At 34.8% G+C, this 26,044-nt stretch overlaps 1 long non-coding RNA gene across 1 annotated transcript in view; it reads right to left on the reverse strand.

The window, feature by feature from the left end:
• Positions 1-7,379: 7,379 nt before the first annotated feature.
• LOC113459393 (uncharacterized) overlaps positions 7,380-26,044 on the reverse strand; it is a 77,529-nt gene continuing 58,864 nt past the window's right edge. The window contains exons 5-7 of the long non-coding RNA XR_012582899.1: positions 23,626-23,795; positions 19,980-20,047; positions 7,380-7,844 (exon numbers count right to left, since the gene is read on the reverse strand). This is a non-coding gene — a long non-coding RNA (uncharacterized LOC113459393). The remainder of the gene's footprint in view (positions 7,845-19,979; positions 20,048-23,625; positions 23,796-26,044) is intronic.

Raw genomic sequence — 26,044 nt, forward strand, 5'->3', positions numbered from 1 at the left:
TTTGGATACTAATCTCATATTTATCAAATCTAATCCTTGGAGGTCTCTCTCCTTCCTCTTCCACATCTTTCCTATTTCTCCCCCCAAGACTATGTCTATTTTCAGGCTTCATGCTTGCACTGACACTATACTTTCACACTCATCTTGGAAATTTCACATCTGGTATTGCTTTATGCTTCCTGTTATTTTAAAATCACATACAGTGGGATCTCCCTGAGTCAGGGATTTCTCACGAATGCTTAGCTTCTTGCCCTGGTGAAGTCTCAAGTCTGGTGAGATTTGAAATGATGAAAAGTGAGGCAGAGTTGTCAGGCCCATTAACTGATTTTGATAAAAAAATTCTGTTCAATTTAGGGTCAAAAAAGGGTTGATGAGACCTCCAGTCTGATCCCCTGTGTAAAGTAAGCAACAGATTTTTAGCTCCTGATTGCTGCTGCATTGAATCCAGTAATTTGAGTTCAACTGAAGTATATTTTCCAGCAAACCATCCTATCTTCACCTAAATACAGAATGAGGTACTTCCCTCATCCTCAATGATAACTACTCTTTTTTTTTTTTTTTTTTAATTTGACTTTGTCGTTCTTCAGCCTCAAAAATATTCATCCTTAGCCTTTCTTTACCAGATTACAGGTTGTTTAGAGGCCTAGTCTTTGTCTTTCTCCCTGGACTTTTTTTTTTTTGTGATCTATCCAAAGTTATTTAAGTCTCTCATACTTGAGCTTTATTCTCCAGACATTGAATAATTTTTATGTGAACCCCTCTAAATTTTTCAGTACTCTTTTGAAAATGTATAGTGGAACAACAAAAATAAAATTGCCTCTCTAATCCTACTCAATATTCTCCCTTTCCATACCAACAGAGCAGACTGTCTCTTTTCATTATTGCATTGAACTGGAGGCTCATATTGAATTACTTGTCTATGGTAAATGCTTGTCAATCGTTTCTGAGGACACTTTATGATACTCTAGAAATGGAACTCAAACATGCTGAAGTCTTATAATGGAAATTTTTCTTTTTTCCCTAACAACAGTAAACTCATAATCCTGAATGCAAATAAGAGGAAAACACTCAAATAAAAGGGTCAGAAGCCAATCAATTCTTAGAACGAGGTCATGAGAGTCAAAAGAGCTGTGAGGACAAAAGGGAAAAGTGAGATTTTCTTCTCATGTGGAAAATGTGTATGCCCACCTTTACCAGGAAATACACTATGCACAAAACTGGAATGACTACCTTAAACTCTTCTAATTGTAGCTCCTTATTCCTGCAAAATCATATCTATAACTTTGGCTATACATGATTTGAATTGGTCCAGCCATCAAGTGTTACAGATCACTTCCCATGACTGCCTGTCTTCATTATTTACCTGTGTGCCAATCTTTGTGTCATCCGATAAATTTTATCAGCTCTGATTTTATCTTTGCTTTTCAGAGAATTGATAAATATTGAAGGGTGTCAAGCCTAATATGAACTCCTACTGCAACTCAGAAGCAGTCTCAGTCGACTAGGATTCTTCACTGCCTGCTACTTACCAAAATGTCAGCCTATTCTAAACCTACTTATTTTGATTTAGCTTGGTGAAATTGTACTGCGTTAAGTTGCATTGCAAGGAAGTAAGCAGTAAGAGATGTGTTCCGATAATTTCCAGATACATTTAGTGTTCAGGAAGGTGAGAGGCTGTTTTTGAGGCTGAAAACATGTGGAAAACATCATGGGGCTGGATTTTCTTATGGACCTGTCTTGGTCTGAGGCAGCACTCATAGGCTAGTCCCAAATAGTCTCACAACCTCAAATTTAGTACACACCTTCAGCCTTCAGTACAGAGTAGAAGAAACCACTATTCCAGCTCTCACAGCTGACCCAGGACAGAACAGATGTTCTGCATTTCAGTAGTAAGGATAACATCTTGGAAAACCAAATGTTCTCACAGTATCTCATCTAAACAAGTCATACTAAACACAATTTATATTTTTCTTCCATTAAATTATCTAAAAAAATTGTCCAATAAACAGGAGAAACTCAAAATTCTTGGACTGGATACTTTTTAATTACCTGCCCATGGATTCCAGATAAATATGATATATATAATATACATATATATATATATATATATATATATATATATACACACACACACATACATATATATATCAGGTATATACATTATGTATAAGCATATTCTTGAAAATTCCTGAGTGAGAAAAAAAATTATAAAAATAAGGACATGCCAATAACCAAATAATCTCTTTTAAAATATCTGATTTTTTAATGCTGTTGAGAATTTATAGATTTGCTATTATGTTAACTTTTATTTTAAAGGATCACTGTATTGATCCAAAATAATCATATTATATGTTCATATAAGTCCTATCAAAATGGCATTGCCTATTAGAAAAAAGCTGATGGTCTACACAGCAAGGTTTTGAAGAAAATGTAGACTAACTATTTCAGCTGGGGATTTGGTAGCCACAAAGTGATTTGGACTTTGGCCAGAGTATTATAGTTAATAGCCCTTCTTTAGTGAAAAGTGCTATGGGATTTTTAATGACAAGCCAGTCAGGAGGAGCTGAATTTTACATCTCTTCCAAAACAGCTCTATGAAACTGGTAAAAGGTTTTACTTACTCTTACTGAAGGAGTTTGTAGAAATGTGGCTCACTGACATCTCTAAATCATATTTTTGAAAAATAAAAAAAACGATCTTTCTGTTTTCCTGTTTTATCTGTTAATTATTAAATAATAATGTAGATATTTATTTAGGGTGTTGAATTAAAATCTATATTAGTAGATAGCTTAATATTAAACCTATATACTTGTCTGACAAAATAAGTGCACAGATGTTCAACTTTTTTAAAAATACTTTTTCTAATGTGTAAAAATATTTTATTTTCAAGCCATTTAGATAAGCAGAATAGAAGTTGAATTCATACGCTTCATATTCATAAGTGAAAATTAAATTAATGTGAACTTATGAGCCCATGTGATGGATTAATAGATTTGGTTTGGATATGAAGTTGCTGTAGATAACAAGTTACCCTTGTGACTATAGAACTGCTCTCTTGCACTAGGGAGTAGAGCTCTTCCTTTATCCCTGAAATACTCCAAGCAATATCAGTTTTCTCAGTTGCTGTAAAAGGGATCCATAGTTAGTCCTTTATATTTCATTTCCATTTCCTCATCTTTGTAGATCATCCATAGACTTCCTTCAGGCTACGAATATGGTAGGAAGTAAAGCCTTATTCCCACTCCCCTCTTTTTAGTTTCTCTGTTTTGCAGAATCCTTTGGTTAAGGGAGAAGTTTTGGTCTTATGCATGTTCCCTGCCACTTGAAGCCACTACCTTCTGTTCTTTTCTGTGTAGTTTCTCTTCCTCCCTCTTCTGGTTTGTTCCACTTCCCTAGGTGAGGAGCAAAAGTGGAAAAAGCAGAGGTTTCCACTCAGTTGTAAGACAGGATGCACTCTGTGCACTAAGCAGAGAGATTTTCAACCACAGCTACACAAGGCCATCTTTAGAGCTTCAGGTGCCCCAAGCAAGACTAGGTAATCGTGCCCTGGGATGAGGTCAAAGTTGGTGTAACAGAGGGTTTCAGAACCAAAAATGAAAGCTTTTGTATCTCGGTTCAGAGGAAAGACAACCATTAGAAGTACATCTCAGTGTCACATTGTTAGGCAGAGATGTTATTAACATCACTGATGTACATGTGTAGTAAGCCAGAGGCACAAAAATGCTTCTATCTGGTTAAAATGTAGACACTTGGGCAATGCCAGTGGACATTTTACACTTAAAGGGACAGAAGAGACTTTCTGTGGTAGACAAATGAGCTCAAAGAATACTTGCCCCTATCAGTGCCCCTTCCACTTTGGTATCCCATGTGGACACTTGTTTAGAGTTCCCCTAAGGCTGACCCTGCAGCTAGAGTGTGTACAGAACAAGATTGCCTACTGTATGAGAAGGAGGAGCAGAGGGTTCAGGCCCCTAATCAGCAATGACATTTCTGTTTCCTGACACTGCAGAACAAGGAACAAGGGGTCATTCCACCTAGGAAACTCAAATGCAAACCTGCCAATTAAGGGAAACTTATAGTTAGAAGGAATGTCACAAGCAAAGAGACAGAAACACACAAGAACAAAGGCATTTTAAAAGATAAGTGAAGAAAATCATCAAGAACCGACGCTCTAGGGAATTAGAAAAAAAAAACTAACCAAAACATACAAGCAAAAAACAAACTTGCACCAAACCCAAAGCATCTTTGCATGCCCTGACAAAAAAGTTTTAAAATATATCAAATATCCAAAAAGAAAGTATTAAAATAAAGCTGCTGGGTATTAGATTGAACAAACCAGACATCAGAGATTATAGGCACTATAACATGTAAAATTCTGTAATAAAGGGTGGATAACACAGTACGCAAGTTAGCCCTATAAGACTAGTTAAACAAAATGAACAGTTTACCCTGACCCTTAAAATTGATTCAAATTGTGAAAAATTTCAGAAAAAATATAAACATATTCAAGTGTATAGCTAAAGAATGCAAAAATGAGAGGAAGGGGATAAAGCTTCCTTTTCTTTAATTTATTTTTAAATCTGATAATCTCCTACCCTGTCCTTCTCTCCTCCTGGTCTATTTCAATATAGTGATACAAGTTCTTTCCTGTTATGAATAGAATCAAAATTAAAAGAAACACTTGGTCAAATAATTTATTGTAAATATTCTTCATGCTTGATAATGGAATAAAGTTGTGTAAAATACAACTTGAAGTAAAAAAAGTAGTAGGAACTCACCTGATGTGGAAATAACTGCAAAACTTATTTTATGCCTCAATATTCACATTTCTATTTAAATTTTAATAATATAATTTTCCTTTTTTTGCTTTAAAAATATTTTTGCACTCGTTTCTCTTAAAAACATAATGGAAAAAGTTATTTTAAATGGAAAATCATTAGATTTACAGAGATTTAATGCTAAAAAGCACTTCCATATATATGAAATACATACTTGAAGAATTCAGTGGAATTGACTGATAATAAAGAATGTGAATTTTTAAGAATCTGGAATTCAATTTTGATAGGTTTCAATGTTTCTGTTTTGCAGTCCTGTTCTGTGACTTGCATCAGTACATGGTTTTAACATCATCTTGGTTTTCACATCATCCACTGGTGTCAGAGTACAGTCCCACAAGAACAGCATTAATGTATTACATGAATTTTCTTTTTCCAGTGGGAAGCCTTCATAAATGAGGCTTGATACCAATGCCAGCAGAAGATCCAACACTCTAGACTGGAGATCTCTGCCAGTATTATAATAAAGCTTTCAAAGACTAAACAGAAAAGGAATAGTCTTTAGTCAAGATTAGGCAGAGTTGTTACCAATTCCTCCAATTTAATTCTTGTGGCTCTGTATAATTCCAGTTTTCTAGTGGGGAATTTTCTGGACTTTATACAAAGATGCTGAAGGAATGAAAACTTGCAGTTGATCACTTGAGGCTCTTTCCTTTCTAGGAGAAGACAAGAGAGATGACAGTACATATTTTAACAGGACCTAGTCAGCTATTTAAACCCAAATGGAGTGTATAAGTTTTGTCTGAACCCAATCAAGTTTATAATTCAAGTATTTTACTTAGTTTTACTTCTGTATTAGGAAGAAGCATTCGGGCAGATCAGCTGGAAAAACTTCTAGCTGTGTCTTCCTGACTTTCTGAGAAATTGTTACCCCTTCTTTCTACTTAGAGTATGTACTGACAAAGGCAGTACAAAAACTGAAGATTTGAGTCAATTACATTTTATTAAGATTCCTATGCAGTGCTAGGGAGATAATGGAGCTTTTACTATTTGTATTGGACTGATTGTATGTCCTCCTTTTTATGTAAACTTTCTTTCTGATTAATGACTGAGTATATAAAACTTAATACATTAAGGTAAAAAATTAGAGAAAATCCTTTGTTTTACTTTTAAAATGAAGAATTTAAAAAAAAATTGAAACATATCTCCCTTTACAGGAAAAAAAAATGACATACATTAATATTACAGAAATAAGCTGGATTTTTTTAAAGGAAAAATTAAGTAGTGTTTTCAACACCGCAATACTTGAAGCATCTCTGCATTGCTAATGTGCTATAACTGTGGATGAGTACAACTCTAGATGAGTGGAAAAATAAAGATAGAATATTTTTTACTTGAGTCTGGTACCATTTAGGCTGGTATTAATTTCTTAGACAAGTTAACGAGGAAAATACTAATGAGAGAGGAAATAATATCATTGAAAGACAATAAATCTTAAAACATTCTATTTCTTTGGTTGTTCATTAAGTGAAATAACTTGCACCTCTAGGGCCCTTTTCAAAGAATTGTGTGCCTCAAAGAGCTATTGCACACCAGCACTGGAGAAAATGCTTGGAAAAGGAGTGTGGTAGACCTTGTAAACCAGCAGCAAACTTGTCCCAGGCAAAACATTTGTGAGTCAGAGAATTGTATACAATTTATTGCCAGTAAAAGCAAACTTTTGATCACTGACTTGGGTATCAGGGAAAGCAGGAGTACAAGCAATGTGTCAGACTCATACATTCTCCCCTTCTCCAGAGGTAATTGCCCTTGTGTTCTCCAAGGGTTGCATACAGTTGATGAAAGCTCCTGTGGAGAGCAGTGAGGCGAGGAAGGGAGGCTGAGCAGGGCAGTCCCTCGGGGTGTATGCGTGCACCCCTCGTCCCACCCTGCTCACCTCTGCTGAGGGACTCTGGGCTCCTTCAGAGCTCTGGCACACACTGAGGGGCTCATTTCTGTGCCAGAGCTGGTGGGAATCCTTCCTGGCTAGCGCAGAGCAGTCCCCAGGCTCCTCCCAGGAGCATCACCCACAGCCTCCAGCTGCCAGCCCTTGCCCCTGTGCAGCTGCTGTGGGTGAGCACAACAAAGGTGTCAGCGCCCATTCTGGGGTGCAGCAGTGACCACTGCTTCCAGCAACTCTACTGATTTTTGACTGTATATTATACAGAATCAGTCTCAACCTTGTGCTTTAACAAGAACATTCCAAACAAAAATCCTCATTACTTTCACAGGAGGTTTTAAACAAAATACGTAAGGACTTCTGCACCCTCTGCTCTCATGAGAAGCTCAGTTGACATCCACAGTGCTGTGTTAGGATTATATTATGCTTCATAATGAAACTGGAGAGTATTTTGTCTTATCTCCAAAACTTCTTTGGCTTAGAGAATATGGGTTTCATCTTATATTTACAAGCATCCAAAAGAAAAAGAAGCTAAGCGTCAAGCAATTTTATTTTTACGTACATTTATTATTGATACATATATTTATAGAACTGACAGTAGACTAGGAAGCATATAATAAGTTTTCACAAAAAGGACATACTTGTCTGCAACTTCACACTTGTGGTTAACAATCTATTGTACATTCTGAATTTTACTCCATTTATATGTATATGAAATGCTTTTACTGTATTTCAGAGTAAGTGTAATCATATAATTGTCTGGAAGCCATTTATATATTTTTTGTATACCAAATTTTTTGTAATCAACACGTCACATAAAGGTGGACTATATTCAAGCAGCGGAATACTTCCTGGTATATTTATCATGGATGCTGTTTCATTGTTTGGCTACTTGATAGACCTATAACTTATCCCAGAGAGAGAGAACACATTGACATTTTCTATGCTGCATGTCTCTCGAGCTTGTGAACATGTTCTAGGAGAACATGACTATATCTTTACTGCAGCAGCCTGGTGCTGTGGGTCACTTCTGGAGACAGGAGGATGGGCTGGAGCCTTGTTTCAACCTTTTACAAACACTCTGAGGGTTATTGCTGCTTTGCACTGTCTTGCCCAAACAGACTGAGATGCTGCAAAAAGGAGAGAATCAAAGATGTCAGGTCTTGTAGAGAAGAAAAGTTATTGTACACCCACTGTTTTTTCTACCCTTCTTCCTGCTCTTGCGATGGACATATCACTTCCACCCACCTGCAGAACTACAAACTCCCCATACATCTCTGAGGTATGAACCTGGAAATTTAAATGAGTGAACAGCAAAAAGGTCAAGCTTCTCAGGCTTTCAGTTGAAAGGAAAAGATTGTAATCCCTGATCAAGGCTTTTTTACTGCTCAGCTTTTGGAGAAAGCAAACTGAATGATGCTTGAGAATCAAAAAAAGAAATGAGTCCTGAAATTTCCCTCCTAAAGAAAAAAAAGTAAGTAATAATACCATGATAAAGAACTAAAAAAAAATTTTTTCTTGCAAATAATAAAAATGTAATGGATTTTTTTTCTGATGTAATTTTCTAATTCTGTCTTGATGGATTCTCCATTTAGTAAGTAAATATTTTTGGTTTAGTGGTAGTATCAAGACATTAAATATATGTTAATTAGTTATTATTTAGCTTTAATTCTCTGATAAAAAGGTGCAGAAAAATAAAACAAAAATTTAAGACGTGAATTAAAACTCAGTAAACCACAGAAACTACTCCAGATTTACATTGTTTTAGTAACAGAAGTAGATTTTTCTCCTCTTCTTTGTACAAATTATTTTAAATTACTTGGAGTTCATCAGTTAAACTGTAATGAAGAAATCAAACTACAACTTTGCATCACATCACTCACAGAAAAGAATTTTTCATAAATGGCTGCTTCCATAAAGGTGAAGACATATTCCTAAAATCAGTAGATGAAAACATATATTTTGACAATTTTTAAGACTTTTAACTATTATTTAAATTCAATAGCTCAATAATAAAACATTCCTGGGCTCTCGTCCTTGCTTCCAGAATGGCCTAGAGGTATTTGCATTCCATTTTCAATCTAGCCTGTTTTCTTGCAGCTACTCTTTTTTTATTATATCTGCTTTGATATAACTGCTTCTGGAAATTATCCAGTCTGTTCAAATTCATTTTATATCTTATAGAAGCAATGAGATTGATCTACTTTGTCTTAGAAGGACATATAACTGATTTTTTTCTTCTATGTCCAGTATGTAAGTACATACGGATTCACTGAGGCAGTACTTTTGGTTACCTCTTGAAAAACTCATTTTTATTCAGTCATCCATGAAGTGTGGTGACTAGCTTGAATGACAAGCTTGCTTTTGTAAACTCGGAGAGAGTTATGTTTAGCAAATGAATGAAAACCAACCAAAAGATGATATTTCAAATGTTTTTTTCATTTTTTTAACTGAACTGAAAAAAAAAAACCCACCAAAGTGCAGTTGAGGGAGTCCTCAGCTCAAACAAAATAAAATATAAGAAAAAAATCCTCTCTGATGCTCAGTGAATTTTTGCATAGAATCTTCTATTTCTTCTCCCATAAGCAACACTTATGTTTTCTTTCTTGGAGATTTTAGTTTTAGTATTTTTAAGAAATGTGAGACATGTTTAAGCTCTTTTTTTTATTATTATTTAAACTCTTATTTTTCATATCCCATTACACTTTATGTGATTGGAAACCTGCATTTTAGTCTAGGTGCTATGAAACGGGCTCAGCATACTGCATGCAACGCAAATAACTGGAAATCAAGTGGTGAGAGCAGGAGACACATTAATTATTCATAGAACTAAATGTATTGAAGAGCCCACATTACAGCTTACAAAGGAGTATCTGTGAGTCCAGTGAGGGGAGGAGTAACTGCCTTCAAATCCAGTTAAAGTGCACCTGACACACAAGAGGATGGTTCTCAAAGTGACTGTGAAAATTTTCAGTAAAAGCTAGGGTTTTTAAAGAAGTTTCTGGTTCCCAAATCCCAGTGAAAGTCAGTGAGAGATGGGAATTTAATTCCCTTCTTCAAATCATAGCTGCAATGAGTGGAAAGATCTGACCTACATTGTATTTTGAATTTCTGCCTATCTACCCTTGTTAAGAATTTTAGAACATTGACCATTGTATCTGCATGTGTTCTGACTGACACCCTGTCAAACTATGGGGAAATCTAAGTCTTTAGGGAAAAGTATTAGTGTATTTATTGTGAATGGACACAAAGAATGGGTATTCCAAAGTAACACGAACAATTTTTATCAACTATTGGTGAAAGCCAGGATAAGCTTATGTTTGTGGATGGAAATTTTCATTTGAATTTTCCTTCTGTGTTTTGTAAATATTCATCTCTAGTTCCCTTTTTTTTTTTTTTTTCAATTTTTACTTCATTGAAAGATAAAAGACTGCTGTCATGAGGTCTTCAGTAATGTTTGGAAACAAGAGATCTGTGGACCAGAGCCGCCTCTAAATAAAAGTAAATGTGAATAGGTTTCATTGAAACAGTATTTCATAGATAAACACTAATGGTATTTACATTTTTGTTGCTAAGAATTTTCTAGATGGGGGTTATTTGATAATTTCCGCACACTTTAGTACAAAGTATCTTGTTACAGAAAACAGTATTGGTTTGCCTAAAATTTCTACTTTCCTGAAAGTGTCTAAAAATGAATACTATATTCTTAGCATCGGTATATGGCCCAAGGTACATTATTAGCTATTGCTTGTAGGGATGTTGTTGCTGCTTCGATAACCAAAGCCTTTTCAGTATGCATTAATACAAATGTATAAGAGAATTACAAAGTTAGTTGGTATTTCATATGGATTCACCAAACATTGCTAACCTTAGAGAGATTGTAAACATTCAGTGCTGCTGTATTTTGTGTGTCTTCTTTTTCTGAATTAACCAGAAAACCTCATAGTCTGGGAAAAATAATAGGAAAAATATCAGTACCTTCTTTATTTTAATTTTCTTTCCCCCCTATTTTTGTCATAGGAGTGTTTAAAAGTCTAGAAATCACAGACAACCTTGCAGTTGATTCATTTATGGGTTTTTTTCAGATGAAAGTGGAGTCTTGATGCTGCAGGGAAAAATTTTGTAGTTTAAATCAAATCAAAATTGAAGTGACTTATTAATTTATTAATCACATATAATTAACTAGGCATCAATGAACTATGTATTGGAAGTCAATACTAGTAAAATAACGAATAATCCCTGTCACTTAGATACTTAGAAAAAGCTAATAAATCGAAAGACCTGGATATTTTGAAACACCCTTCTATAACTAATCCTAAGAATCTCTAATTGTGGATGAACACATGCACACATGCGCACACACGCAGAAATATGCACCCATTGCTGTAGGTTTTGGAGGGTGCAGATCCTTTCATCTCAACATGAGGGACCCTACCCGCCAAAGCGTGATTGTGCAAGAGCCCCATCCTGTGCTTGAGCTTCGTGCTGCCATTCCTCACTACAGAGATGACAGCCCCCAGGAAGATATCCTCATTCACTCGGGGTCAATGTCCCCAGGGTGTACCTACAGTGGCTGTGAGTGAGCTCCGCATGGTTGCTGGAAGCACCTGTGGCAGAGGGTGCAGGATCACTTCTGGCAGGCTTTTTCCTTCCGCTCTCACCTCCACTACCTGGCTCCATTGTCACAAATTTTCAAGCTTAGTTTATAGTTCCTTTCAGGTTGAGTCCTTTGCTCCCAACATCATTCAGAGCTGACCTGGTGGTCCTGGTCAATGGCAAGTTGAATGTGAGCCAGCAGTGCCCTGGCAGCCAGGAGGGCCAACCCTGCCCTGGGGGCATCAGGGACAGCATGGCCAGCTGGGCAAGGGAGGGGATTGTCCTGCTCTGCTCTGCTCTGGGGCAGCCTCACTTGGAATACTGTGTGCATTGCTGGGAATCACAATGTAATAAGGATGTAAAGCTGGAGAGTGTCCAAAGGAGGGCAACTAAGATGGTGAAAGGCCTTCAGGGGAAACCATAGGAGGAGCAGCTGAGGTCACTTGGTCCATTCAGCCTGGAGAAGAGGAAACTGAGGGAGGCCTCAGCACAGTCTACAACTTCCTTGTTGGGGGAAGAGGAGGTACAGGCACTGATCTCTTCTCTCTAGTGACCAGTGACAGCACCCAATGGCCTGAAACTGTGTCCAGGGAGGTTTAGGTTGGATATTAGGAAAAGGTTCTTCACCCAAAGGGTGCTTGAGCTGGAACAGGCTCCCCAGGGAGCACAATATCTTTGTGTTAACAAATATTGATAACCAGACTGTTTGCCAAAGGTAGCCCATTTAAGGCCCATATAAGCAAATCAGTGCATATAACCCATATTTTTAATGTCTACAATGGACAATAATTTTCCTGGTTTGCACTTTTGCCATTGCCTCAAACATCCCTGTTATGTTAATCATGTATACAAGAATCTGGACTTAGTAATAATCTTGAGCAACATTAGAACAAGTGTTAATACAATGACTTTAAGTTTTACATTTGAGCCTAATAAACAATGCAGAGTATATTTTTTCTCTTTTATGAGATGCTTTAAACAGAAATTCTCCCTTTTCACAATTATGATATTATCATATATGTGCCTCACTCTTTTTGTCATAGATCAGAACTCCTGTGCAAAGATTACTCTACCAGACCTCACACCAATTTCCATGCTGCTTTGATGAAGAGAGAAGTGGTAATTTGCTACACTGATGAATGGATAAAAGCAAAATATCATTGTATTAAAGCAGTGGATACAAAATTCCATGTGTCCTCCATCACTCTCTACTTCTCAGTGTGCAGTACATGAGAAAAGGAGGTTGGAATATTCACAGCCTGTGAAGTTGTGGAAGGCTAGAGTTTGAAGTCTGGTTTAGCTATTTTTACTCCTCGCTTTTCTGTACAATATATGAATTTCTGTATCTATATGTATCTAAAATATTTGGACATATATCTAGGATATTTGGTAACTCTTTCCAAAAACAATAAGTAATACTAATACTTATAAAACCTATCTTCCTTTTTAAATAAGATGACAATCACTTTTGACTTATAGGCCTTCTTTATTTATGCTCAATACTTCTTGTCTTTGTCTATCTTAACTTATGCATCAAGTTTGTGAAAAACACTTGTGCATGTCAGCTGTCCATTACTGAAACATGTGCTTCACTTCCTTTTTAATAATACTGGGGCTTCTGCTTTTCCCTTTTTTTCTCCTTTTTCATTTTTTCCTAAAAGTGTACAGGAGGGATTATATCTATTGCTGTATTAATAATCAAGTATGGCTTTTTTTTTCCTACTTTGCTTTTGTTTTCAATATCTTTTTCAGATTCAAAGTGCTTTTAAAACACAACTTACAAATTTAATATATCTAATCTTTAATGGTAACAGAGAAATTTAAAACTTACATTAGCTCAGTAAAATTATTCCGTTTTTTAAACCAGGGAAAAGGAGATTAAACATCAAAGAAGGGAAAATTTTACTGACTTAAAGCCAATGAGTACACTGTGGGCTTGGTAGAAGAAGAACCTACAATGCTATTCTATCGTTGTCTTTATGAGAAAAAGGTCATGCAAATTCTGGTGCTAGAAAATGAAGGAGATAAATTCTAAAATAAAGAAATTATGATAAATATATTCTTTTGCATTTGCATTAAACATTCCAGTTGATTGGTATTAGCATTAGGTTAAAATATTTATGGTACTTGTTCTGGATAAATCACATCAATATAATTTATTATTTAAGAAGAAGTGAGAATAATCTGCTTCAGTGCAGATAATATTGTTATTCATGCTGTCCTGATGAATACCATCTTTAAACAAGTGGAAAAATGTTAAGTCTTTGTACACTCTTGATTTAGAAAAGTGTAACAATATTATGATTTTAAATACCTTTTAATTTAGAAGAGGACACTCAAATTAGAGAAGGATTAAAATGTGTAAAAAGAATGAATATGCCCTAAAGATATCTCCAGAGTATAGTCTGTACTGGTCTACCTCTGTATTGGTACTGGTGTCATCAATCAGATTAGATATCAGTGGATTTTACTGTCCTTAAATTTTTCAGAATATCATGGTTTGTTCCTGGCAAATGCATTTTCAAAACACAATATAAATGATGATAGGACACTTGTTTTTACCTTCATGTAATATAGTTTCTATTCTATTAATGGAACATAACTATTACCATGATAATTCAAATAAAGGAAAAACCTCCCAAGGATTTAGAGATAGAAATTGACTAAGATAAAGGCATGCAAAAGTTTTGAATGTAAGATTTTATATTCTTTTTGTATTTGAAATAGTTTTTAATATGGTAGTTATTATTTGCTTAGCATCAATCTGTACAAATACAGAAAGAGGATTCAGATCTTTACTTGCAAACTGAAGTTTATCCAAACAAAAGCGTATTTCAGCATATTTCAGACATATAACACTGTCTGCTGCCAAGCAAATTTCACATTTCCTGTTAAATATTACTTTGCCCCTGGGTAATTATCAGAGAGTTTATTAAAGAAATTTACACCGAACCCTGGTCTGCATACACAGGAGGCATGAATGCTGTTTGTAATATGTGAATTGTGAAAAGACAGATGAAGGAAATAATTAGATTTAATGAAGCTATTTGAGATAAATTCATTTTGTACTTTTAAAAAGTACAACAAAAGTTTGAACTTGAAAATTTGGAAAAGATGATACAAAATCAGACAGTAATTCAGGAGATGAGTGGAACAGGCAGTAATTTTTTGTGGTAGAGACAGAAAAGAAAACCATCAAGACTGCAAAAAGTAACAAAATTTGGCATCAGTAGTGAGAAGCAGGCTTCAAACCCTGTGTGAGGAGCAATTTGCAGTTACTGGCCTTAATGTGGTCAGGAAAGGGATCAAAATTCTTAGGAAAAATCTCAACTACATTGATATTTCAATAATAGCAGATGAGAAATTGTAATACAGTTTAGGGGCTGAAGAGAGGCAAACTCAATGGGAGATATGTAAAACAAGGACTGGAAAAAAGTTAGGAACAGCCAAAATATCTTGGAATCACGGACACAGAATCCAGAAAAGCCTGGCTCAGTGATGACACCAGGGAGAAAATAAAAAGAAAACTTGTAATGGAGAAAGAATAGGGAAAATTTTTGAGAAGATATTTTTCAAAGCCATTTCCAACTTCATAGTTTTTAAAGCTTGCTCAAGTTCCAGTAGTTTCTGTCCATTTTCTTTTTCTATAGTCTTTATATGACAGTCTCCCATATATTTCCCATTGAAATGAACATTGCAATTGGCTCTATGAAGATTTGTACTGACCTCATTGTGTCATCAGCTTGACATTATAATTTCATCTCCAGAGAAACATTGAAACACTTTTCATCATGATTTGATATTGTAAATGTGGTGACCATAGATAGTAATAAAAATTCCTTGCAATTGCCTTTTGACATCATAATGTAATCTCCATAGTCTTCACTTGACATTGTGATGAGATTGCGGCAATGCTAACTTTGTATGAATGAAGCTGGGCCCATGGAATGAAAAATTTAAAGTACAGTTTTGTGCATAGAGAGCAAATGGTTATTAATGCATATACATTTCATCATAATTAAATTTTTGTTAAAAATTAGAACACATTCTCTATTTATATGAGGAATGGAGATCTGGAACATTCTGTTAAGTGAAGAGATCAGAAAACGAATCAGTTTTCATATAAAACTTTTTGAATTCATGCAAATAAAAACATAGCATATTTAGTGCCAGAGCAGAGACTTGGAATCTGTGATAAGAAAGTTCTTCACACTTCCATTGTCTTCTGGGGCATGTACTTCTGCCTTAGTTCTTGAGTAGTGTAGGAATATAAACAAATGTAATATGTTTATAAAATATTTTTTCTATTTAGAAGTCAATTAATTTTTAGTTTTAAATACATGCATATGTCTTACAACATGTATCTTGTTTATCTGCTTTGGTGTAAAAAAAAAAATGACATCCCTTGGAGTAAAAAGTTTGGTGTGGGCTTGTTTGATTCTCTAAAACTTTAGGTTCAGAGTTGTTAAGTATAGTGACAGACTGATTTAAGCAGTGACTTTCATCCCCCTAAATTAGTCATTACTCTAATACGAACTGGAATGACATTTTTTAAAAGTCAAAGCATTGCTGATTTTTTGTGGAATCTGAATTGATGACCTCCTGGTAAAATACATTTATCTTATTATTAGATCTTTGAGACACTATATCACTTGTAACCTTTACTTTAAGCACTTTCTTGCAGATATCCTTCTGATTTTTGCAATGCAGGCTACAACAAATATTTAAAAATAAGTAAAAGGCACTATCCCTGGATTATAACTATAGTACTAGACAGACTGACACCTTGCAATTTGGAGTTTTTCTTTTTTATTGTCGAAACTGAATGTCTTCACTAGAGTTTAGCGTATGGAACTTGAATAAGGCATAGATAAAACTCCGTGTCTTTCACAACCTGCATTTTTTAATGTTTATTTCTCTTGTCTATCTTTCTTTTCTCTTGCTAGTGACTAGAAAATATGAGTGTAAAAGTATTTAAAGTGTGGTCAGATGCATAAACCATATGCTCGGAACCGTGCAGGTTGAAAGTTTACTCTTGGCTCCATTCCTAACCTGCCTGCTCACTTTACCTCTCTAAGGCACTTAAAAGATAAAAGTGTACATAATAGGCTTAGAACCTTTCAAAGATGAGCTAAAATAGAATAATCTTATCATAGAATGATGGAATCATAAAATGTTAAAAGGTGGAAGGGACCTTAAAGACTGTCCAGTCCCAACCTCCTGCCATGGACAAGAATACCTTCCACTGGGCCAGGTTGCTCAAGGCCTTTTCCAACCTTTCCTTGAACACTGAGGCATTCACAGCCTCCCTAAAAACCTGTTCCTGCACCTCACCACCTGCAGACTGGAGAATTTCTGTCTGATATCTAACCCGAATTTTCCCTCTTTCAGTTTGTACCCTTAAATCCTTGTCCTGTCATGATTTCCCTTGTCTTTGAAAAGAAATATATTTAAATAGTAAATAAATAATATTACAAATTTGACATGAAAAGTTGTTATATGAAGCAAAAAACAAACAGCTGAACTATTGTAATAAACTTTTGCTTTCACTTTGAAAGCATCTTCAGTCTTTTTTGGTTTTTTTACTGTTGAAATACACAATGACAATACCATTTTTTGTTATTATTTTGAGCTACTTTTTAATAATTTTGAAGGCATGCAAATGTGAACTGATTACCAAAATGAAGTTTCTAGCATTGACTTGAATGCTTAAAATAAATTCTGTTTAATAGTAGTACAATTGCATACACTATTCACAGCATGTTTTGAAAGTGCATTAAAGAATTTCAGTTTTCAATGTGGAGAGAGAACTCGTCTTCTGAAGAAGAAATAAATCCTTCAGAAGAACAGTTGTAGGCCTTCAGATACTACCTGAATATGCCTCATTTCTTGAGGTAGAATGTACAGTCTATCCAGACCACTTATAGCAACTAGGCTGATCAGTTCCCTCAAAAGTAATCTGTGCTTTTCCCTAATCCATTTACTGGGGCACAGCTTCTTCACTAGTGGCCTGAGAGGTTGTCTGCCAAAAGGAAAGCATTTGTAAATGGCCATTAATTCCAAAATGCTTATCTCCAGTGGACAGAGATTCTTTTTGCAGTCATTTGGGAAAAGGGATTGAAGTCTGCTGGACTGAACACGTCTGCGTCAGGAATCCCCATTGCACTGATATTGGGTTGAATTCTTCTCATTATTACTTCACAATTGAGATGTGAGCCCAGAAGAGTCCTTTCCAAGATAAATATTTACTTTTCACAAAAGTACTAGTGGCTAGAAATTCTATCTGCAACTTCCATCTAGACCATAGACCTCACAGATAATGGGGGATGTGGTTAGACACTTGAACCCGGTAGAAGAGGGAAATTTTATAGGCAAGTAGTATATCAGCTCTGGAGTAGTATTTCTTCTCATGTTATGCAGTGTGCTGACCTGGCTTCAAGAGACCACAGACATTTCCACCAAGAGAAACGAAAATTGTCACCTTTTTAGTTTGGAATGTCCTGTAGTATATCTACTACAATGACCTATGAAGTTTCTTTTATGTGATTTCCACATAAAGTGATGATAGTTGATAAGGTAGACCATGATCACACAGTCCAGCCAATAATACAAATGTTTTGTAAGTATTTAACACTGGTATTCTGGGGGAAATTAATTTTTTAAATAGCATTCCATTTTCTGTTTGTTATTTTAAATTCTAAAAATCTCTTAATAGACATAGAGAATCAGTTTACAAGTGTGATGATGAAAATATTTTGCCTGTAAACATTCACATACAATAAATGTAGTCAGATCTCAATTTTCTGAATTTTAGAGTAATACTTTAATTACTAAAATAGTTTTTTTTTTTATTTCAGTGCTTAGACTGCCTTAATTCAGTACATAAGTAGGGCAATTGATGTGAATCCCAACATCTGGCAATCAGTGATTTAATGAGTTACTTTTTAAAGAAATGTCTGTCTGCCGGAGGGGTCTATAATGCAATTAGACACATTAGCACTTTCTCAGTCATTTTTCATGAGAAAATGAAAGTGATTGGTGCAAGCTGCAAGTTGTTTGCACTCTTGGAAGGCAAAAAATTCATAGTAGATTAATATTTCTGTTTTATAATAGGAGCATTTTGTTAGAATGATGTAATGTAATATGTTTGTTGCAATTTCTGAGTATTTGTTTGCAAAATGTAAGGATTTGGTCATAACTGATAGTGTGCAGTTAAAGGCTTTGGCCAAATTTTGTTTTATGCTAACAATGCATGAAAAAGGATGCTGATGAAATATTTAAATTAGAAGTCAACAATCCAAATTCAAAAAAACCCAGAGAAACCTTTGTAACCAGTAATACAATTTGGAAAGGCTTCAAGATTTTTTACTTTTTGAGTTCTCTACTTAATTAATAGTGTTCTCTTAAACATATTTTATTGGATTTGTTAAATTACTTATTAATTTCAATCTCAAAGTACAAAAGTAAAACTTCAGGAATTAAAGTTTAATACAATATTACACAGAAAAAAATTTAACACTTTAATGCTTGTATGCACATTCTAAATCTCCTGAAGATTTTGTAGTAGGAGTAAAAAGTAATTTCTTGTTTTACTGGTGATTTTTCTGATACAAATGTCAAAATTTTTGTACTCATCCTGTCATTTTAAGAACACCTCACTTCTTAGAAAATTAACTTTAGTGATTAGGAACAAAATTATTACGAAAGTAAGTTTAAAGATGTACATTTATACACTGCTATATGCATTTTGTGCATAACGTAATAATATATATATATATATGTGCGCAAGACAAATATGGTCAAGGCTATCATTTTTAAAATAAAGTAAGACAGAAAAAGAAATAAAATTAATCTTGAAAACTATTATAAAATTAATCTTGAAAACTATTTTGAATATTTGCATAATATTACAATAGAAATAATCTACTTGCAATTATTCAATTAAGAGGTAAAACTATTGTCCTTAGTAATTAAGTAACCTGTGCTACAGAGGAGTTTATCAGAGCATTTAAAATAAACTCAGCTGTGTGAATAAAGTGGAAACTTAAGTGGAATCTAAGTAATTTTTTTGCAGTTGGGTTTTTGAAGTGTTAGGACAGGTTCTAATTGAAACACTGAACTTCATGTGCTTTATGCCAACAGCCTATGAATATAATTTCTGCTGATTTAAGGATCTGATGTCAGGGCAGTAAGTATGCAATTAGCTTTAGTTTAAGTGATAGCAACATGCTGTAAATAAGAATCTTAATTGTGTTTGCAAGATTAAAATTCAGTTTCATTGTTTTTTTTCCCCTTGCTTCTTTGGTGGCTTTGTGGTATATTCGCATTGCTACCTCTAAATGAATGTCAACTTGTTTTACCTCGACTGCAGCCAATCGATACTTCATTAGGCTGAATTGTCTTGTGCCCATGCAACCTTGAAGCTGTGGCTTAATTACCACCCGTATTATGCAGTGGCTCAGAGTGCTGTGCTCAGCTGTGTCAGTTTCAAACAAAAGCCATGCTGTTGCCTGTATTTAGGAAAAATGGACTTTTGAACTACAGAACTATAATATTTTCTAAGTTAACAATTCATGATGATAACCTTTTTTAAAACGTATATGTCAGTTTTCAGTAAGTTTACATTTGAATAGGTTTCTGCATATTGCAAAACTTCAAAAGACGAGTACCTTTGCTTTTCATGTTCAACCCATCTTGATTTAAGATAATTTTAAATTAATGGCAAAGTAGCATTCATCTGAAAGAGAAGACAGGAGAAAGTGCAGTCAAATGGCAATCATGACAAATGACATCTCTTGTCTGAGAGTCATTTTTCCTCACTAGACTGATTTGTCATCCCCACTTTTGACATTTTTCATCCTGCTATGAAATCACATTGACAGAATAAGATATTTCTACACTTAACAGTGGAACGTAGAAGATGGTTCTCTGCCTTCATTTATTTTTTGTATTACATTTAAGGGTTTGTAAAATTTGTAAGCAACTAAAGTCCGATGACAAATTTCATTTGCTTTATAAAATATAAAGTTCACACTGCCCTATAATCCTAAAGTAAATGTTGCTGTTTCATTTGTGTCAGGTCATTATACAACATAAAGGGAAACAAATCTCTATGAAGATTTTCCACTTGGGAGTATTGCCTTGTTATAACCAAGGATTCTCAAATCCAGTAACAATGAGGACAAACTACCTAATTTTAATGTATTTTGCCATTGCCTTGGACATGTCAAAGACCTGTGGCTAGCCTTTGCAATTTCTTACTTCAGCACTAAAAACATAAGACTTGTCCATTGCTGAACACCTTATGCTCATGCAAATAGGTATAATTAGCTTAGCTTTTTCCTCCAGATCATACAAACTATACAGAGACATTGGCATTTTCTCTTGAGTTACAACAAAGGATAGACTAGAGTACAGTCCTAAAAGGCAAACCTCAGAGATCACATACATGCAGCTGAGTATGTACTGACTTGTACACATGGCACAGAGAACAATTCTTCTTTTTGTTGTTTGTATTTTCTTTTTGGCTGTTTTTTTTTGTTTGTTTTTATCAAATGCCTCATGATTACTCCTGTGTACACCAAAACCTTGATATCTGTTTACATATCTGTGCCTAGTACCTTACTGAGGCATGCTGACCACAAAATGGGAGGATTGTTGCCTTACATAAGCAATGTTTGAGTGCTCAGAGGATGATAGACCTCTTTAAAGCTCTTTTTCAAAATCCAATGAAGGAAATTAAAAAAAACTTTCTGAGAAAATATTTCTTTTATTTGTCTGATTTTGTGTTCAGTGAACTCGATCTGTGGCTAGATATCATTGTGTCTTTCAGTGCTCACATCAGACAATCAACTACTAGAAACCTCAAACACTGTTTCTAATTATCAGCATGTTCAGAATTTTCACACCCTTTATATCATGTAAATGTTACTTGTTATACATGCCTTTTGTGTACAGATCAGGCCTATAAAACATGCCAGAATTTGTACCAACAGTGTGTACCTGCAACTTCATGCCAGTATTAGTGTACATTCTGTTGTATATTGCCATGTACTGTGTTTTCTAGTATAGCGAAGTGCAAAAAACCAACTTTCACTTAATTAATTAACAAATCTTGTGTTATGCATCAGATGCTTTTAATTATTATTGTCCTGCTTGAATGAAAAGAGGTGGCCACCCTTGGGATTCAAATTTCATAGACTGCATGTGGCTCTGTTCTTACTCTTTACCCACATTAATCCTAATAGATTTTAGGCAAGGTTTGAATCACCATTTTGTGAGAATGAAGATTCTCACAAAGAATCTTCATTCTTTGTGAATGAAGAATGAAAAGTCAGCAGAATCAGTGCCTTTCTACCTATTATGTATAAAAACCAAAATAACATAGCCCTGTGTATTAAGTGCCTATCTGTGAAAGTTTTCATTTCATCAGAGAAAAAATTTTAACTGTTTGCATATAAAGGGAGTTTTGACTAATCAAAAGGGGGCACTGTTCATTTCTGCCACTAGACCCTTCTTAAAGTTGCAAAGTGTTTATCTGCCCTCTGTTGAAAAAAGTTCTTATTCAAGTTCACAGTTCTACTTGAGAATGTGAGCATAATCAACAAGCAGGACCATAATGGCTTAACTCCAGCCAGCAACTATGCACAACATAGCCACTCCCTCACTCAGAGGATCAGGGACAAAATCAGAAGAGTAAGGGATATAACACGTGGGTTGACATAAAGACACTTTAATAGGTAAAGCAAAAGTCCCCAACACAAGCAAAAAACCCTGAGGAATTCATTCACTGCTTCCCATGGGGAGGTAGGTGTATAACCATCTCTAGGAAGACAGGGCTCCAACATGCCCAGCAGTAACTTGGTAAGTCACACACCATCACTCTCAATGTCCTTTCTTTACTCCTCCTTCCCTCAGCTTTCTATGCTGAGCATGGCACCATAGGGTGTGGGATATCCCTCACTGTGTCCTCTCCCAACTCCTTGTGTACCTGTGTGCTGGTGGGGTGGGCTGAGAAGCACAAAAGGCTTTGATGCTGTGTAAGCGCTGCTCAGCTGTAGTGAAACCGTCCCTGAATTACCAACGCTGTGGATGCACGGTCCAAAATAAAGCCCCATACTAGCTGCCATGACTATTATGAATTCTATCCCAGCCAAAACCAGCTAGAAGAAAGATGCCATTCACTGTTCTAGTCCAAATAAAAAGTACATTTGAGAAATTTTGCTTTGTGATCAGTACTTCATAGCGTTGTCCCTCCTTTAAATTCTTCTGCCACTTCTTGTGTTCTAATGAATGTATGTGGGATAGAAAGACATTGTAATGAGCATGGTTTATTCCATCAAATCTAAAGCAGGTGTATTTGTATTTCTGTAATGAATTACATCTGTTCATAGGAATCTTTCAAGCAACTTTCTAATACCAAAATGTTTATTATTTACTCACAAGATTTCAGGAAATGAATGTTCAACATAACCACACTCCTGTATAACATTACACAGCCACAAGCAATCAGGAACACAACATGAAGTTCACTCTTCAGTCCTGTGTTGTGATGATCTCTTTACTCTTACACAGTTTCCTCTGGTGACAGAATAACTTAACTTGGTAAAACTTTTCCCCAATATACCCTTGCTATATTAATAGCAACTGTCATTCATTATTATACTAAAAGGGAAGAAAACTTATACTGAAATATGAAAAAATGTCCTTCAGTGAAATTATATGTACAACTCAGCCTTAATTCAAGTTCAGTCTAGTAGGAGCTATGAACTATTTTCTTTATTTAATGGCTCAGTAATTGCAGACATCAAAGTACCTGCTACTGTTCACTAGAAAATTAAAGCACATGGAGACAATATAACATTGAAGAAAAAAAATGAGGGTTTAGGGACATATTTTACCAATATTGTAAAAGTAGATTTTTTTTTTCAAATTGAGTTGCATTATATCTTCATAATCCATTTCTGAAAAGGTAATGTTATAGTGAACCATGTTTACCTGGAAAAAACCCCAACATTTTGCAAGGATAAAATAATGAAAAGCTCTGAATTTATCCATTCTCCTTTTACAGATGACAGAGATTAGTATTGGACTTTGATTACTAAAGCATGGGCAATAATTGTTGTCTCTGTTGATTTTATGTTATTCATATGTGTATATGGGCTGCAATAGATAATTAGAGCAGAAGAGGAGAAACTAAACTGGAGACTATTGATCATTAAGATTGAATGATATGGGGCAAAATTCAGTCACTGCCCATTTACTCAATGGGTAAAACAAGAGAGGAAAAATCTTATAAAAAATCTAGAAACTTACCAGTAATTTCCATTGTTTTCCCCCATTTCTTTCCTTGCCAGCAGAAGAGTTATGACCCATTTTGCTTTTACTGATCATCTTCATCATCACGGAGAGTGAATTCCATGAACTACAGTTCAACAGGAATGTGCATCACTCTCATGAACATCAGACATGGCCTCATGTGATCCCTGGAATGTAAAAGTAGGGCAGCAGGGAGTAGGCAAGATATTTCCTTATGTATACAATCATGATAAGAGAGATATAAAATACATTATCTCAGGGAAATGTCTGCAATTTAAAATTATTAGGGTAGAGGAAATAATCTTAATATGTTGTTCGAGTAGGAGAAAATGTTTTGAAGGAATAAATAAAGCATTAAATTTACTTTATTTCTGAAAAAAAAAGAACGGGGATAGGATGTCATAATGCTATAAAAAGACTTGAAAGTGTGTTTATACTCTATAATCTGGAGTAAATGCATAAGAAGGAGCAAATATCTGTATACTGAAGTAAAACAACCAAGAATTAAAACATGTGAAGTTTATTTGAAAATATTACTGTAGCAAAACAGGTTGTAATTTAACCTTGGTTGTTGATCACAAATATAGTTTGGGCAAAAACAGAAAGATCAGCATGTATCTCATATCAGACTAGATAATTTTAATGGTTCTTTCTGAGGTTAAGCTATATGAATATACCAGTACAACTCTCCAAATTATTTTCTTTAAAAAGACATGCAAGTCATCATTGACAATGATAAACTGAATTCACACCCAAGTACATTGAAATGTGTTCCTGAAGGTCTCCCTTTAAATTCCTCCCACTAAAAAGCCAGAGCAAAATAAAAATACAGTTATCTACTCTCAAACTGATTTCCAGATATAAATCTAGACATATAAATTTTCAGTATTAATTATTTTTACTGTGTAACTGGCTGTATACCATTGAAATAGACAGTAGTCAGGAGTAATCAGGTAAAGCAATCTTATAGGCTTATTTCATCACTCCTGTTGGGATGTTTTTTTGTTATTGCAAAAGAAGAATGTTCAAAAAGTTGTTAAAATATTATAATTATTTAGTGCATTTAAGAAACCTTGGTAAACAGAAAAGCTTAATTCAGAATGTAGGCTGGCTATAGTACATCTTCAGTTAAAATATTGACTAGATATTAACAAAATGTCAACATGTAATTTTTGAGTGAATAAATGTAAATTTTTACCTTTGAAAGCAAAAGTCAGTTTAAGTCATATAAAACTAATTTTAAAACATTTAAATAAAATCTTTTTCAACCATACTTGAAATTACAACAATTTTGATCAATTCTTTCTACACTAATTTTAACTTAAAGAGGCAGTTTATTCGATAATATTAGAACAGAGTTTATTTGTTTTCTTTTAAAAAAAGTAGCAATGAAATGACTAGAAATTTTTTTATTGTATTTAATAATGTATAGCATTGCAGTTAAGACAGAGGCATACAAGGCTGGATATAATAAAAACTCTCATTGTTTCATAGCATTTAAGTCCAGAAGGTTCAATAGATCATCTAATCTGACCACTTGTATATCACCTGAGATAAGTCCCCAGTGAGTCCTCACTCAGTCATCTACAAACTGTGCACAAAACTACTTCCATTTTTGCGCAGCTTACATAGCTAGTACTCATCTAATAACACAATTATTTCCAATTAACTCAACAAATTTCTTTGTTGATCTCTACAACTGCTGGTTCTATGGAGGCTGGAGGTTGACTCATTGAGAAGGTGGCTCTTTCTGCATGCAATGTTGCATTTTAAGAAAGCTGGAATAGGGGGTTTGCAGTGCTGGGTCAGAATATAAAGCCAAAGTGGATTGTCATTCTAAGCACTATTCAAACCAGTTTTGATGATATACTTTATTTTTCTTGAGTTGTAGAGATAATGAAATCACAATGCCTGATGCATTACGGCAGCAAGGGTATGCATTTCACACATTTGCAATCTCTGGATGAACTGTGGACCCTCCTTCGTTTTGGGGTTTTCTCAGTACACTGAGCCTGTAGCTGGACCTTAGTATCTTTATCAAATTTCATCCATCGCCAAGAAAGTTTTCCAGGCAAATTTTGCATCCTCTAGTTTTTTGGTGTCTTGGCCTTCAGATGGTGTTAAGCTCCTAAAAAGCTACAGAACATGAATATATTTGGAATGGAATTACGTGTGTGTTTAGCTAAGGAGTAAGGTAGCATTTAATACTAAAGAAGATAATAAATTATGAAGAAACTCAGGGAAAGTTGTTTTTCAGAATAGTTTCAGGTGTTGCAAACCCTTTTTTGATGTACCTGAACAAAACTAAATTTCTCCTGTTTAGTCTAGGTTTGTCATAGATTATAATATATTTGCTACTTGTGCATTCACTGGTATAAATAATCACTATTATGTATTGATATCTTCTCACACACTC

This window comes from Zonotrichia albicollis, chromosome 1 (assembly GCF_047830755.1).
Source record: "Zonotrichia albicollis isolate bZonAlb1 chromosome 1, bZonAlb1.hap1, whole genome shotgun sequence".
Lineage (NCBI taxonomy): Eukaryota > Metazoa > Chordata > Aves > Passeriformes > Passerellidae > Zonotrichia > Zonotrichia albicollis.